Source organism: Podarcis bocagei, assembly GCF_964188305.1.
Source record: "Podarcis bocagei genome assembly, chromosome: 1".
In the NCBI taxonomy this organism is placed as follows: domain Eukaryota; kingdom Metazoa; phylum Chordata; class Lepidosauria; order Squamata; family Lacertidae; genus Podarcis; species Podarcis bocagei.
In genome coordinates, this window is record NC_138125.1 from 31373161 (window position 1) to 31388301 (window position 15141).

Here is a 15141-nt window from a genome sequence, read left to right on the forward strand (position 1 = left end):
GAGGCACAGGAGCCAACTCCGAGGGGCCAAGGTCCATTTGGCCCTCCCAATAAAATATTTGAGGGGGCCTGGACCCCCACAGTTGATGGCCATTGCCATTCAAATGATGTGTGTGTGCTGCGTCATGTGATTGATTATGCAGGGCTTACCTGCTGCCGCTAATATTTCATTCAAATTGGCACCCCTGGTGGGAGGCAGTAATGCTTCTGAATACCGGTTGCTAAAAACCTCAGGAGGGGAAAGGACTCTTGCCCTCAAGTCCTTCTTTGCAGGCTTCCCTCAGGCTTCTAGCTGGCCACTGTGAGAAGAGGATGCTTGGCTAGATGTCCAGAAGAGGCCACAGAGGCCAATTTCAGTCCTCCACTAGCAGCTTTTTCAGAAAGACCTAGCCTCATTTTACACAGATAATGCAGGTTTACGGAGCTTCTTTTTATACTCACACCAGGAGAAAATGGCTTATCTTCCATCAAGCCCTGTTTATAGTTAGGAAAACAGAAGAAGATGCTTCACTGCTTAATCTAAACCAGGGCTCATCAGAGGCCCTGGAATTGGAATGATTTGGGTCTATAAATATAAATCGCAGGTTGAGGACAGGCATAAAACACAACTTTAATCTGCGGAATCAGTCAGCAATCTCAGACCTTCCTCTGCTCCAACAGTCCCACTGACCTGGGGCATGTTCATGAATTACTAATTTCTGAGAAAGGGTTGAGCAGCGTTCCAGATAAGAGAATGTCTCTAGACTGCAAACCATCACTTCAGGAACCAGTTTCAAAAGATGCTATTAGGCTGCTGACCTTTGCTTCCATGCGTTATGTGGAACTCTTTTTTAATCCTTTCTCTGCATTTGTGACTTAGATGGAGAAAATTGCCTCTGAGTATGGGCAGAGTGCTCTTTCTCCACCACTGAGGGCTGCTTCAAACATCACTTTTTCATATAGATAGATAGATAGATCGAAAGATAGATAGATAGATAGATGATAGATAGATAGATAGATAGATAGATAGATATAGATTATAGATAGATATAGATTTACATATTAGATGTTCAGGTGTCCACTGAAACATGCAACTGTGAATGCAACAAATGTATGAAATCATATAGGTACACTCATGAAGTAGCTATGAATGGTTGTGTGTCTCTGGCACCATTTCAGTTGAGCGCATACTCTCTAGATGAAGGTTAGATTCACCATTGCCAAATGCATGAAGTACCTTCAAAAACCATAGCTAGGCAGTGCTATTTTTCTATAAAAAGAGGTCCTGGAACTCACCATGAACGTCATTCTCTTAGAACAGCAATGGCGCCCACCTGAGAGGTGCTGTCAAGTTCTGGCTGGGGGGGGGGGAAGCCCTGCTAGTGAGCCCATGACACCTGAGATTATTTATTATTACACCTGAGATAACTTATTTACATCCTGTTTTCCTTCCGTTAGGGTTCAAGGCAACATACTATACAACAACCATGTGAGGAAAGTGAGCCTGAGACCACAACAGGCCTAAGTTCAGCTGGTAAGCTTCATGGCTGAATGTAGATTTGAACCGAGGTCTCCCCAGGGCTTGTCTGGCACATTAAGTGCTTCATCACACTGAGGCTGTGTATATTTAGAGCAGGGGTAGGCAACCTAAGGCCCAGGGGCCAGATGTGGCCCATTCGCCTTCTCAATCCGGCCCACGGATGGTCCAGGAATCAGCATGTTTTTACAAGAGTAGAATGTGTCCTTCTATTTAAAATGCATCTCTGGGTTATTTGTGGGGCATAGGAATTCGGTTTTTTTTCTTCTCCTCCAAAATATAGTCTGGCCCACCACATGGTCTGAGGGACGGTGGACCGGCCCATGGCTGAAAAAGGTTGCTGACCCCTGATTTAGAGCATCCTGAAGAATCCTAGGCCCTGTGATTTGTTAAGGGTGCTAGGAATTATTATTCTCTAAGGCCTAAACGATAGCTCCACGATTCTTTGGAGGAAGCAATGCACTTTAAATGTGTGGTGTGCATGCAGCCATTCTCCAATTAGGGAGCATGGTTTTGGATCAAGCATCAAGGTCTGCAAAATAATAAAATTATACTGCAGAAGATTGATTGAACTTCTGACTGCAGGTGGGGGAAATGATTTACCAGAAAACAAAATGAGGCAGAGCCTGGGAAGAAGGGATACAGAAAGCACAAATACTGAAGGCAAGGGGGAAAATGCTTTCTACTGTCACAGTCTGAAAGCGGTTTTCAACAGACTCCGCTTCCTCCCCTCATCCACAGAAGGCTGTGTTCTTCTAGTGCTTTCTCCATTTAATGAGATGGGAAACCCAAGACACGCAATGTGAGGCGAAAGATGAGAACCATTTCTCCCTGGGACCGTCTTCCATGTTGAGGGAAATGTAGGATGTCCTGTCAGGGGTCTCTCCTGGCTTCAGTTCAGGGAGAACGTCTAAACTGGGGAAGGCATAGTTATCTGTAATTCAAAGCCCCCATGAGGCGAGTATGCCTCTCCTTGCTTTTCACCTTCTGAAGCCTCTCAAAGTCAGCTCTTACACATGCTGTTTCTATGGAAACGGCAGAAGGGCTTTAAACCCATCCATGCTGCAGTGCTATTGGACGTGACTCTTCTGCACTGATCCTGGCCTTCTCTTGCTTGCCTTTCCCGGCCCCAGTTCAACCTGGCAACTGTGCTCTGCTTTCTTTTTTTTCATTGATTACTTCTTTCCTAGAGACCTTCATTCCCTGTTTGTGCATCCTTCAAGTCCAAAGCGGGAACAGGGCCCAGTACTTCCAGACCTACATTTTTGAACATTATGGATCGACAATCTGAGAAGCACAGCATGGGACCAAGCAGAGGCAGTCAGGGGCTGTCGAGACATTCTACATCGAGGTTCGAAAGCATGCGCTTGGTTATATTAAAGATTAAAACACAAGAGGTAGCCTGACAGCCACAAGGCACAATTCCCCTTGGTAATTGCTGTTAGTTTAAACAGAGCGTTGCGGAATTGGGTCAGATGGCACAGCCCACATCAACAAGTGTGGTGCTACACCTTTTTGTAGCCTTGCCTAGAGGTCCCTTCCCTGCTCTACTTTCTGCTTAGTGCTGTAGGAGCTGAGGGGAAGGTTCTGTCTGGCACTGTCCTTGCGCTCCTTGACTTCCCTGTCAATACTCCTTTCTCCATCACTGACCTTAAGAACATGAGACAAGCCTGCTCCATCGTTCTACCCGGACACTGAGGTCCAGCGCCAAGGGCCTTCTGGCGGTTCCCTCACTGCGAGAAGTGAGGCTACAGGGAACCAGGCAGAGGGCCTTCTCGGTAGTGGCGCCCTCCCTGTGGAACGCCCTCCCACCAGATGTCAAAGAGAACAACAACTACCAGACTTTTAGAAGGCCTCTGAAGGCAGCCCTGTTTAGGGAAGCTTTTAATGTTTGATGTATCATAGTATTTTAATATTCTTTTGGAAGCTGCCCAGAGTGGCTGGGGAAACCCAGCCAGATGGGCGGGGTATAAATAATAAATTATTATTATTATTATTATTATTATTATTATTATTATTATTAACCCGATAGCCCATTTGTTCCAGCATCCTGTTCTCACGGAAGCCAAACAGATTCCTGTAGGAAACTGGCAAGCAGGAGACAAGCAGAAGAGCACTCCCCCCCCCCCCCAGGATGCTTCCAGCAATGGACACTTCTGAATATCCATGCCTCTGACAATGGAAGCACAGCAGAGTCAACATGGCTAGCCGTCAATGACCTGGCAATCCCCTTTCTGATGGTTTCAATTGCTTGGAGAAGTGGTGAAGAATGAATGTTGCAAGAATACTTACCCTTCTACTTCCTACTGCTTTTTTGTGAAAGGGGAACTTGCATGGATAGCTCAGTTGTTCAGAGTGTGGTGCTGATAGTGCCAAGGTTGACAGTTCGCTTCCCGCATGGGACAGCTGCATATTCCTGCATTGCAGGGGGTTCAGCTAGATGATCCCCTGGTCCCTTCCAACTCTATAATTCTGTGATTCTATGCCTCTCCCGTGGGAAAATGCGAAAGCTTCACAAGCATCCAGGGCCTACAGGTCTTCCTGCACAGGAGAGAAGAGAGCTGCCTTATCAATTGTTGGAAGATGCAGCACAGACTCTGTAATCCTTCTGCTTTGAGTGGAAACTCCTTTACTGCTAAGGAGAGACATTTAATAATAATAGTGATTCTCTCCATGTGTACATGCTACGTGGCTACTTTTCAGATTTATTTAGCTTTTCTTCAGCTGTATCCATGAATAAGGCCCAAAAGAAATCAGAGACCCAGGAAATGGTGCAGTCCCCTCGGAACATTTCCCTATGGAGCTAGTCACAATTGCTGCAGAAATCCTAGATGTGTGGTTGAACTGCCAGAAAAAAAGCTCTAAATTCTCCATAGCACCTATCAGCACAAGGGGGGAAGAAGCCTCATCAAACTCTGTACAACTGTGGCCTCATCTACACATTTGTTTGTCCCATGACAAGAAGTCATGGGTCCAAGAGGCTGGATTTATCGTCCCACCACAAAACCCGCTGTTCACTGCTGAATCGGAACAAACAACAAGCCACAGAACATTACTATTCATTATATAAAAGTAAAGGTAAAGGTACCCCTGCCCGAACGGGCCAGTCTTGACAGACTCTGGGGTTTGTGCGCCCATCTCACTTTATCGGCCGTGGGCCAGCGCTGTCCGGAGACACTTCCGGGTCACGTGGCCAGCGTGACAAAGCTGCATCTGGCGAGCCAGCGCAGCACACGGAACGCTGTTTACCTTCCCGCTGGTAAGCAGTACCTATTTATCTACTTGCACCCAGGGGTGCTTTCGAACTGCTAGGTTGGCAGGCGCTGGGACCGAGCAGCGGGAGCGCACCCCGCCGCGGGGATTCGAAACGCCGACCTTTCGATCGGCAAGCCCTAGGCGCTGAGGCTTTTACCCACAGCGCCACCCGCGTCCCGTTATTCATTATATACCGCCACCCATATATATTGGGCTTTACAAAGAATGGAGTCTGTTTCCCAAGGGCCTTACAATCTAGATTGTCCTTTGCTTTGATTCAACAGGGCTGCCCTTGCATTCTTGTAGGGAGCTCTAAGAAAAGGCAATCAAGGGATGCAGAGCCCCATTGGCAGAACAATTTAGATCAGTGGCTCCCAAACTCCCTCTCCCACCACAAACCACTTGAAAATTGCCAAGGGTCTCAGCAGCCACTTAAATGAATTCTCTGCCTTTGTAGCAATTGCACTGCGCTGTGCCAGATGCTGTATGATTTTGTGTTGTTGCAGACAGGCCACCAGCTACCTTAATGGACCTTGCTGACCACCAGTGGTCCACAAACCAGTTTGGGAACCCCCCCAATTTAGATCGCTGTAATAAGAGAAGGATGCAAACCTCTCTCTCAAGATACAAACAGTGTTTCTTGGAGGTTACTGTAGTAGCTGAGGCTGCAGCAGTGAGTGCGATGTGGGTTGTTTAATATCTAGCCAGGTGCCAGGTGGGGAGTGCATCTGTTGTATTGAAATCAGTGCTGTCTGTGTTTCTAATAGTGACATCAGCAGCTGGTTATTTCACCCCTGAGGCTGCTTCTGCTGCGTCGCGAAGAAGATGCATACCACGTGCTTGTTGTTGTCCCAAAGGACGGTCTTTTGTTGGGGCATTGCACCATTAAGCCTGGATGATTTCTGTCCCTTGCTGCTTTTTGAAGTAGGCTTAGGGTGTTTGCAGCTCTGTGCTGGTGGTAAGTAGGCAAAGATGTTTCAAGATGGCTGAAAGAAACATCGAGCAAGGAACAGAGCAACCACACAGTGCCTGTTCCCTTATAAATATGGAGTGAATTATACAGATGGCAGAATCAGAAAGTGATGGCCTTTCTGAACACTCTTTTTTAAGCTTTGTTAAGGGGGGGGGGGAATCAATACAGCATTTTATACAAACCTTCTCCCAACCCTGATGTGCTTTTGGCTTCACTGTCTCAGGCTGCATACACACTGCACATTTACAGCACATTACCTTTGCCCCAAAATATTGGAAACTGTAGTTCACTCCTCAGAGAGCCACAGTTTCCAGCAGCTTTAACAAACTACCATGCCTAGGATTCTTGAAGTGTGCTTTTAGATTTATGAAGCATACCCTCCAACATTTCTCTGATGAAAATAGGAACATCCCATACCATACTTATAATTTACTATTTATACCCCACACATCTTACTGGATTGCCCCAGACACTCTGGGCAGCTTCCAACATATATAAAAACATAATAAAACAGAAAACTTTTTTTTTTTAAATCCCTATACAGGATTGCCTTCAGACGGCTTGTTTTTCCCATCAAAAACTTCCATCAGTCTCTTTCAGTATGAAGGGCACCAGATTGGGAAGTTTATTTTGGAGGGGGAGGGGAGAGCATTGGAGGCTTAAATTAGGGTTGCCATATTTCTTAAAGTAAAAACCAGGATTCCCCGAAAGTTGTTGAGCTATTTTTTACAAAACGCCAACCTTCCCCCCCCCACATGCAATTTTTCAATTGAGTTGCCTAAGATCCAGCACTGCCTTTTGGAAATTCCCCCCGGACATCAATTCTGCCTTTGAAATCCCAGTAATAATAAATAATAATAAATTTTTATTTATACCCCGCCCTTCCCAGTTCAGAAAACCCGGCTCAGGGTGGCTAACAACAAATTTAAAACACTTAATTGTAATACAACATAGAAGCAGCATAAAATACAGTATAAAAGCATGAATGACAATAAAATTCAAAGTACAAAAATCAATTTGGGGGAAATTCATCCAATAAGCATTAGATAGTCACCAGGGCTAGCTGGCTGAATTAGTCCTACTTGGGCCAGCGAGGAGGCCAGGGGAGAATTAGCTGTGGTGTCTGAGAGAGGGTAATCTTCATAAAAGGGGAGGGGGAGGGAAGAGAAGGGAAATAAAAGATCAGGCTGGATTCAAATTAAAGGCCAGGCGGAATAGCTCTGTCTTACAGGCCTGGCGGAAGGAGGTTAAATCCTGTAGGGCCCAAGTCTCATGGGACAGAGCATTCCACCAGATCGGAGCCATCACTGAAAAGGCCCTGGCCCTGGTGGAGGATAGTCTGACTTCCTTAGGGCCAGTAATGTTCATGAAAATCTGGATGTATGGCAGCCCTACTTAAATTGCATTTTGTAGTATCTGTTTATTCAAAGCCCTTTAAGGCTGAAGGAGCAGGGAGAAAAATCTCTGCTTGCTCCAGAGATCCAAAGCAGCTGCATCTATCAGCCAGGAACCTCTTTGCAACATTCCCATTTGGAAACCATTTTTTAAGATCCAGGGCTGGGCATCCAGTACTCCTATCTTCCCCTATTACTTGGAATTCTTCACCTGAGCATAGAAATCTGCAGCTGTCCCATAGCACAGATGCACAGTGCACAGTGCTCCTTTCCCCTCCCCTCCCCTGCTGAACTACTCAGACAGGAAAGAAAAAACCACATGCCTGAAGGGTTCTTTGGAAAGACATTGCCCAGAATACTCCCTGCTGTTTCTGCCCTGCCTCTGCAGCCTTGCTTATGGTACGGATGCTGGCTCAGTCCACAGGCTTTGACAAGATGTATTCAGATCCATTCCAGTCCTGGAGATCTCCAATTCTACATATGCACATGGTGGTTGATGTTGCTTTGTGACTGCTCTGACAGCTCCTTCCTTTTAAATGCATGGGTTTGCAAGCTGGAGTGTTATTAATTGCCAAACAGCCTGCAAGCGCTATTATCGTTTATTCTGTAAAAGTTGTTAGCTCGCTTACTTTGGAAGTGTCCAGCTGTGTCCCAAGTGACCTTCCTTCATTCTGGGAAAGTCAACTGAGTACAGTATAAAAATTCACCTGTATCAAAGCTCGCTTGTTCACTAGACAGTGACTGCTGTCTGATATTTGTCCTGAGTTTTTACTGCTCGGTAAAAACTGTGTCTCTCCTGAATTAATAGCATCCATTAATCATACAGTAATGCCTCTTTGCTGCATCACAGCCTATAATTCAAATTATTCTCCTCCAGCTGTGGTACTGCCCTGCAGGATGAGGGCACTCCTAGGTCAAGTGGTTGCCCAAAATCCTATGTACACTGTACAAACAGTGAAGAATTCTTTGTTGGAAAAAGATGACTACTCGCACTGTTCCTAGCTTAGCAGAGATTCTGTCTCACACCTTCCAATGCTGTGATATTGGCTATGACAAATCAGATGTACAAAATAAACTGATGCCTTATACTGGACCAATTTCAATTGTTTAACTAAAAGTATAAAATTTTACCTGTTTTATAGTTCTCAAGCCAGTTTTCAAGTTCCAGATTTCACTCTGGTTGTGGGAGTGACCTAATTCTTCCTCCAGGAAAGCTTTGCTTCCAGACAGAGCCGTTTGCGGTATTAAGACATGCTAACTCAGCACACCTAAATCTGTTTACACACTATATTTTTAAAGCACATTCCAAGCACACACACACACACACACACACACAGAGAGAGAGAGAGAGAGAGATAGAGAGAATTCTGGTCACTGTGGTTTACCCCATACAGAGTTACACTTCTCAGCAACCTTTAACAAACTACAACACCCAGAATTCTTTGAGGCTAAAATGTGCTTTTAATGTGCTTTAAAGGTATAGTGTCTATGCAGCCTGAGAGGCACAACCCACAGACAGCTGTCATCCCTGTACTGGTTCCTGCTAGCATAAATTTCATAGGACAGGCATGGCGTCCTCCAAATAAGGGAACATCCTGCAAACATTGTGCAGTACATTTTTACCTCATGTTACAAATGCTTCACGTTACAAACACTTCGGGTTACAAACTCCGCTAACCCCGAAGTAGTACCTTGGGTTCAGAACTTTGCCTCAGAATGAGAACGGAAATCACGCACTGGCGGCAGTGGGAGGCCCCATTAACGAAAGCGCGCCTCAGGTTAAGAACAGTTTCGGGTTAAGGACGGACCTCCGGAACGAATTAAGTTTGTAACCCAAGGTACCACTGTATTATGCCTCTTTTCAATTTTATTCTATCGCAATGCTGTGCCGTACACTTCTGGTTCAGCACCTCCTGACCCAGTGATTGTGACCTTGGTCTCAAAATGTGCTTGCGATCTCTGCAGATGGCTGTCCTGTACTCAGCACTAACTGGAACACAGAACGCTGCCATTTGAGGGTGGAGAGAGATGGTTCTCACCCTAGAAGGCCTGATGGCATTTTCATTCATGTCACAGCTGGGGAGCTGGTTCACACATGCACAGCCCCATCTTGAATTTTCTCCATGTCTATATAATGACTGGCCAGCAAGAAAAGGAACTAACTCCCCTGAAAAGATACAGAATTTCTATCTATGGTGCCAAATCTGGCTCATTCACACACCTGAGTAATAACTGCATGTTGCAGTCACCCAGTGATAAGGCGGACTTGTGTGCATCAATCAGCCCTTGGCCTCATGCCGGTCAGGTGCATGTACGAATGCTGCACAGAAGTGCGATGAGGGAACCATTTTAAAAATGAATGGACATTAATAGCTAGTGCATATTTTACACCCACTGTACAGGTGCAGAAAATGAAGAGGGGAGAAAAGATGTATCTGTCCTAAACATAGTTCCCTCCTAGTCTCATTGATTTTAGTGACCAGGAACTAGGCACAGCCTCAAAGGAAACTCCATAAAATCCTCCCTTCCCGATTTACTATGTACTGTATGGTCTTTGCTTCAATACGGTTAGAGCCCAGTTTGTGATATATATCAGGGAGGAGAGGAAAGGCAGTAGCTTGTTGGCACGAAGGCAGAACCTTAACAATATCAGGCAGCTGCCATTTACAAAATGGTCCCCTGCAGTGCCTGGCTCCATCCCTGGAGCGCGTTGCCTTCCTCTGCTTGTGACCTAATCTCTCAACCTGCTCCTCTTCTCCTCCCTCCCTCCTCTCTCTTTCATTTCAGCATCCAGTCACTCATCACTGGTGGCCTGGCAGGAGCCTGTTAAGGCAAAATCAGACCCTCAGCATCGATCCATCAGAAGCCATTCACCCTATGCTTTATGGTGAAACACACACAAAATAATAAATTGTGTGTGTGTCTTCTATATTGCTTCGGCTTCATGGTGACATCTCTCTGCACCTCAGGGTGAAATTCATTGAGAAGGGCTGTTTGCGATGGTCATATCTGGTAGAGCGCTTTCCCCCCATCTTGTAAGCTTGCTTTGTTTTTTCTTCCCCAGGGTGGGGATGTTTTGTCAGTACAGTGGTACCTCGGGTTAAGTACTTAATTTGTTCCAGAGGTCTGTACTTAACCTGAAACTGTTTTTAACCTGAAGCACCACTTTAGCTAATGGGGCCTCCCGCTGCCGCTGCGCGATTTCTGTTCTCATCCTGAAGCAAAGTTCTTAACCCAAGGTAATATTTCTGGGTTAGCGGAGTCTGTAACCTGAGGCGTATGCAGCCTGAAGCGTATGTAACCCGAGGTACCACTGTATTGAGCAGTGACAGCCCTGCATAAAGAGGACTAGAAGGCTGACAACAACAGCAGCAGTGATACCAGGAAAGGCAAGGGTAGCCACTCCGGCGTCTGCCAAGGGCTGGGGGCTGATGGGGGAGAAACAGAAAAAGAAAGAGAGAGAGAGAGATTTCCAAGTAAACAAATCCACCAGAACACCAAACCTCGCTGATAGACTGGAGCAGGGTACCTCTGGGCAGAGAGTTAGGGACACGTTTCTTTCTCAGCTTTGCCAGGGCACGTTGGGAGGGGAGGCAATTACTTGCTCTCCAACACGGTATCGATCGATCTGCTGCCGCCGCTGCGGCATATCGGATCTCAGGCCACGTCCCCGCTGCTTGTGGCTCCCCTCCGCCCTCTATAAATCCCCCTCCTCCTGCTCCCTCCGTAGCAGCACGTGGCTTGCAGCCAGATGAGGCGATGCAGGCATATCGATCAATCTGCTCACTCGCTCCGTCGCCATGGCAACCCCTTTGCTGCTGCTGCCCCCGCCGCTACCGCAGTGCTGTTTACCTGGCTCAATTTATTCTCCTCAGCAGCCTCTATTCCACTCCTTCAGTTACTGTTAACCTGGCATGATATTGACAAAGTGCTCAGCAGATGGGGGCGGGGGGGGGGCGTGTGTGTTGTTTTTAGCTGTTCATTCTATGGCGTCTGGGATCCTAAGAGCTTGGATCCGGGATCCCATGGCAGCAGAGTCAGTCTTTAAAAAAAGACTCTGTGAAATTGGTGCAGTGTCTGTATATAATCTTTCTGTGTCTCACCGGGACAGAATGTTACTATTTGGAGGGAAGAGCCATAGTTCAGTGGCACAGCCTCTGCTTTGCATGCAAAAGCTTCCCTGGCCCAGTCTCCTGCATTTCCAGAACTCCCTGTGTAGATTATGTAGTTTATTGTTCTACAATCTGCATTGGATCCCTGTTCATTCTGCAGCACAGTTCAAAGTGCCGGTTATTAAGGCCTTAGTTTGGGCCCAAGGCATTTCTTTTAGGGTTGCCATATTTCAAAAACTAACCCCAGTTCTGTTAAAAACGTGGAAACAGGACTGGAGAAAATAGCAACAACGTATGACAAATCCTACCAATTACATGAGGCATACCTGTTCCTCTATAAACACATACTGCTGCCCTGGTGTCTGCTTTAGTCATCGTTTTGTTTTGGTCCTGTTAGGCTATGCCCACCAGACAGGGATGGGCCAGAAAACTCTCCTCCCTAATTAGCCTATAATTAGCCCAAAAGCTTCCTGGGTACTGGGGTGTGAATAAGACTAGAATCACCACACACGGTACTCTATCATGATCTCCAAGGCAGCTAGGTAAACTTTATGTGTTGCTCTTACCAGACAGATCCATGCCTGCACATGGGCCCCCACGATGGATTCACATCTGGGACTTGCAGCATGTAAACTGGGAGCTGACCCACCTCGCTGGGGCCCTCCCTGCAGCCTTTGTGCTCCTGGCATCTGTGACTGGTTCTCGGGGAGCAAGGGAGAAAGAAATTCCTTATCATGGCACATCTGTGGCTGAGTGGTTAAGAAATGAGGGAGGAGCTCTCTTGCTTTTGTCCCTGAAATTTCCTTCCTTCCCTCCTGGTGGGACTCAAACTCCCATCTCCTGCTCCCCAGGCCTATGCAGTAAGCCACCGGATAATGCTGTGTGAGTCTCTGGCTGCCCTTGTCACATGCCCTGGCCTGTCCCTGCTTGGCAAAAGCGTCCTTCCCTCCCTGGGCGAGTCTTGAATCCACCCCCCACCCCACCCCCGGGCCTGTGCTTCTTCTCTGCAGACCTCCTGCTCAGAGATATGTGTGTGTGTGTGTGTGTGTGTGTGTGTGCGCGCGCGCTGTGTTATGTGGGCTCTTCTTCCTTCCCTATGTAGGCTGTATTTCAAAGCAGTGCTTCCGAGCAGCATAAGGGGATTTGAATCCCAGTCTGGAGAGGCGCCTCGGGACTGGCTGTGCTGGCTGATGGATTGGGGTGCTGCGCTGTGGTTTTGCATATTGTGCTGCAGGGGGGTGTTTCTGTCAGGACTACATTGGCTTCTGCCATATGTGAGTGGCATGTGGGTATCATCACTCACATGTTTTCTGACAAGTGGGCATTTCCAGGGATGATGGTGTGTGTGTGTCATTTTACAAAGCCAAAAGTGAGTGATGACAGCCCTTCCTGCCCCCTCTCTCTCACACACAATCACACCTCAGCTGAGCAGTGGGCAGTGGCGTAGCGTGGGTTGTCAGCACCCGGGGCAAGGCAAGTAATTTGCGCCCCCTAACCCGTGGATTTGCGCCCCCTAACCCTAACCCCCAGATGTTGCGCCCGGTGTGGCCGGCCCCCCCTGCACCCCCCACGCTACGCCACTGGCAGTGGGACTCTGCAGCCACCTCACCACTTCCACATATCTCAGATTCTTCTTGCCAATTATCTGATGACTGCAGGGTGATTGTGAGGGGCAGGGCAGAGAGATTTAACTGTTTCCTCCTGAAAAACTTAGTAGAAGCATGTGGGGCAACTGTCATCAGGTTTGCAGTGGAGAGGGAAGGGCTAAGCACCTCCCCTGCACTGCTCATTTGGTCAGTGGGGAGCAGCTGGGCAGCCCCCCTCTCTTTCCCCAGCTACTCTGCTATTCCTGCAGGACTCTGCGAGACCTGTGATGAGGAGAGGGACAGGCCTAGATGACATGTAGCCTCTATCCTCACCCACCAGCCTAACTGGTGCATAGGATTCCTCTGCTTGCTCTTTAGATGTCTCTGTTGAACCCTTCCCTCAAAGGGTACTTTTTTAGAGCCTTACAAATAATGCATTCTCAGAGACATACAGCAATAGGCACTTGGAAGCCTCTCCGCTACACTGCAGGGATGCTGCCTATAGCATATTATTGGGTAGCAAAGCCCCATTCAAGCCTAGCCTACAGGGTGTGCTTTTTTCATTTCAAGAATGCCATTGAGTACTGCCACTTGCCAGTACCGCTAATGCATGGCAGAAATTGAGTTTCCCACCAGGATTTGGATTGGCCCAGCCACTTCATTCGTTTTTTAAATGTCCTCTTGCTTGGGCCCATTAAGTAAAACAAAGTTTGATAATGCTAGATAGAAATTAGAAACGAGCTGTTCTTAAATTGGATGATCATACAAGCTCCTTTCATATGATAGATATGGGAAATGCAGCCTGTTTAATCTTCACTTGCAAAAATGGCCTCCAACCTTTTTTTAGCCGCTGGCTCTACTACAGAGCAGTGCTGTAAAACAACAACACCCCCCTCGGCCCAATTTGCTTGTCTTGCTGCACTAAGCTGAGATACACCTTCTACTCCAGATTCCTTTGTGTGCAGTTTTATTTTCCAGAATGTATTGAGTCGACTGTCTGGGTAGCGGCCCCCACCCTCCAAAACTCTTCAAGGTTGGGGTGGTATTTGTATGTTTGTGTGTGCATGTATGGGGGGGGAGAGACTCCTGCTGGGCTCCCCAGACAGGGAAATGTGCATCTCTCCTCACACTGCTCAGGCTGCAATTTCCGGCAGACATTTGAGGTCCTCGACATCTGCATAATGTGCGCTGGTCTCCTAGCAACCGGGAACAGCTGTCTGACATTTCCAAGATTAAACTGTAACTATACACGGCTATTGCCAAGGAGCGGGGGCTGGGGGGGGGGTGAAGGAGAAAGGCCTTTCGCTTCCTGGCTCTTTCCAAGCTATTTATGTTTCAGTCATTTCCCGCTCAGAGGAAGGAGGCTCCAGCTTTTGAGGTGCGGCCACCATTGCGGCCGAGGAGGCAGATTCTGCACATACATGTTTTTGTTGCAGAGGGATTTCTTTTAGGAGGGGCAGGAAAGGAGGCCACGAAAAAGCTCCACAAGCAGATTCCCCCTCTCCTGCTGAACCACAAGCATAGAAATCATAGAAATCCCTGCTCTTCCCCTTTTGGATTCCTACTGTTTTGACAGCAGTCCTCCTTTGGAGTAATAGGTGTAGTAGATGCTAGCTGTCCCCCACATTAACTCTTTTCAATGACAGCAGCATAACCGTATAGATGTTAGACCAGAGGTTCCCAAACTGTGGCCTGAGGACCACCAGTGGTCCATAAGCTCCATTCAGGCATGTCTGTGGATTTGTGGTGGAAGCCAGGAGACGGCACACGCATCGCATTAAATATTCAGATTGACTTTTAATTGAAGTTTGCATTTTGTTTGCGTTACAAATTGCATCTTATTGCATTATAGTTTGAATTGGAATACCATAAAATGCAACGCATAAGAAATAAAAGAAGCAATAAACTTACACTTAAAAACCATACAGCATCTAGCACAGTTGGAACGACCATTGTTGCAGACGAATTCTTCAAAGAAACAGCAGTGAAACATAACAGCATAAGGCACGCTCCAGTTCTAAATGTCTTTAGGCTGTGATTCTTAGCACACTTACCTGCAGGTAAGCCCCACTGAATGCACTGGGACTTACTTCTGAGCAAACGTGCTGTACAAACTTACTTGGGAGTAAATCTCATTAAAGCTCAGACAGTGGCGTAGCAAGGTCAGGTGGTACCCAGTGTGGATTTTTTTGGTCACCCCCCATTGAAATTGAAATCTGTCAAAGAGAGCCGTGCAGGCAATCACGATGTAGATCCTGCCTTCTCCCCCTTCCTCCCTCCACCCCCCATTAAAGAAAGCCTTGCAG

The 15141-nt window shown here is 47.1% G+C and overlaps 1 long non-coding RNA gene across 2 annotated transcripts in view; it reads left to right on the forward strand.

The window, feature by feature from the left end:
• Positions 1 to 10133, forward strand: part of LOC308575952 — an 85622-nt gene extending 75489 nt beyond the window's left edge. For both annotated transcript variants that reach the window (XR_014002982.1, XR_014002983.1), the window contains one exon: positions 9925 to 10133. This is a non-coding gene — a long non-coding RNA (uncharacterized lncRNA). The remainder of the gene's footprint in view (positions 1 to 9924) is intronic.
• The last annotated feature ends 5008 nt before the right edge of the window (positions 10134 to 15141 follow it).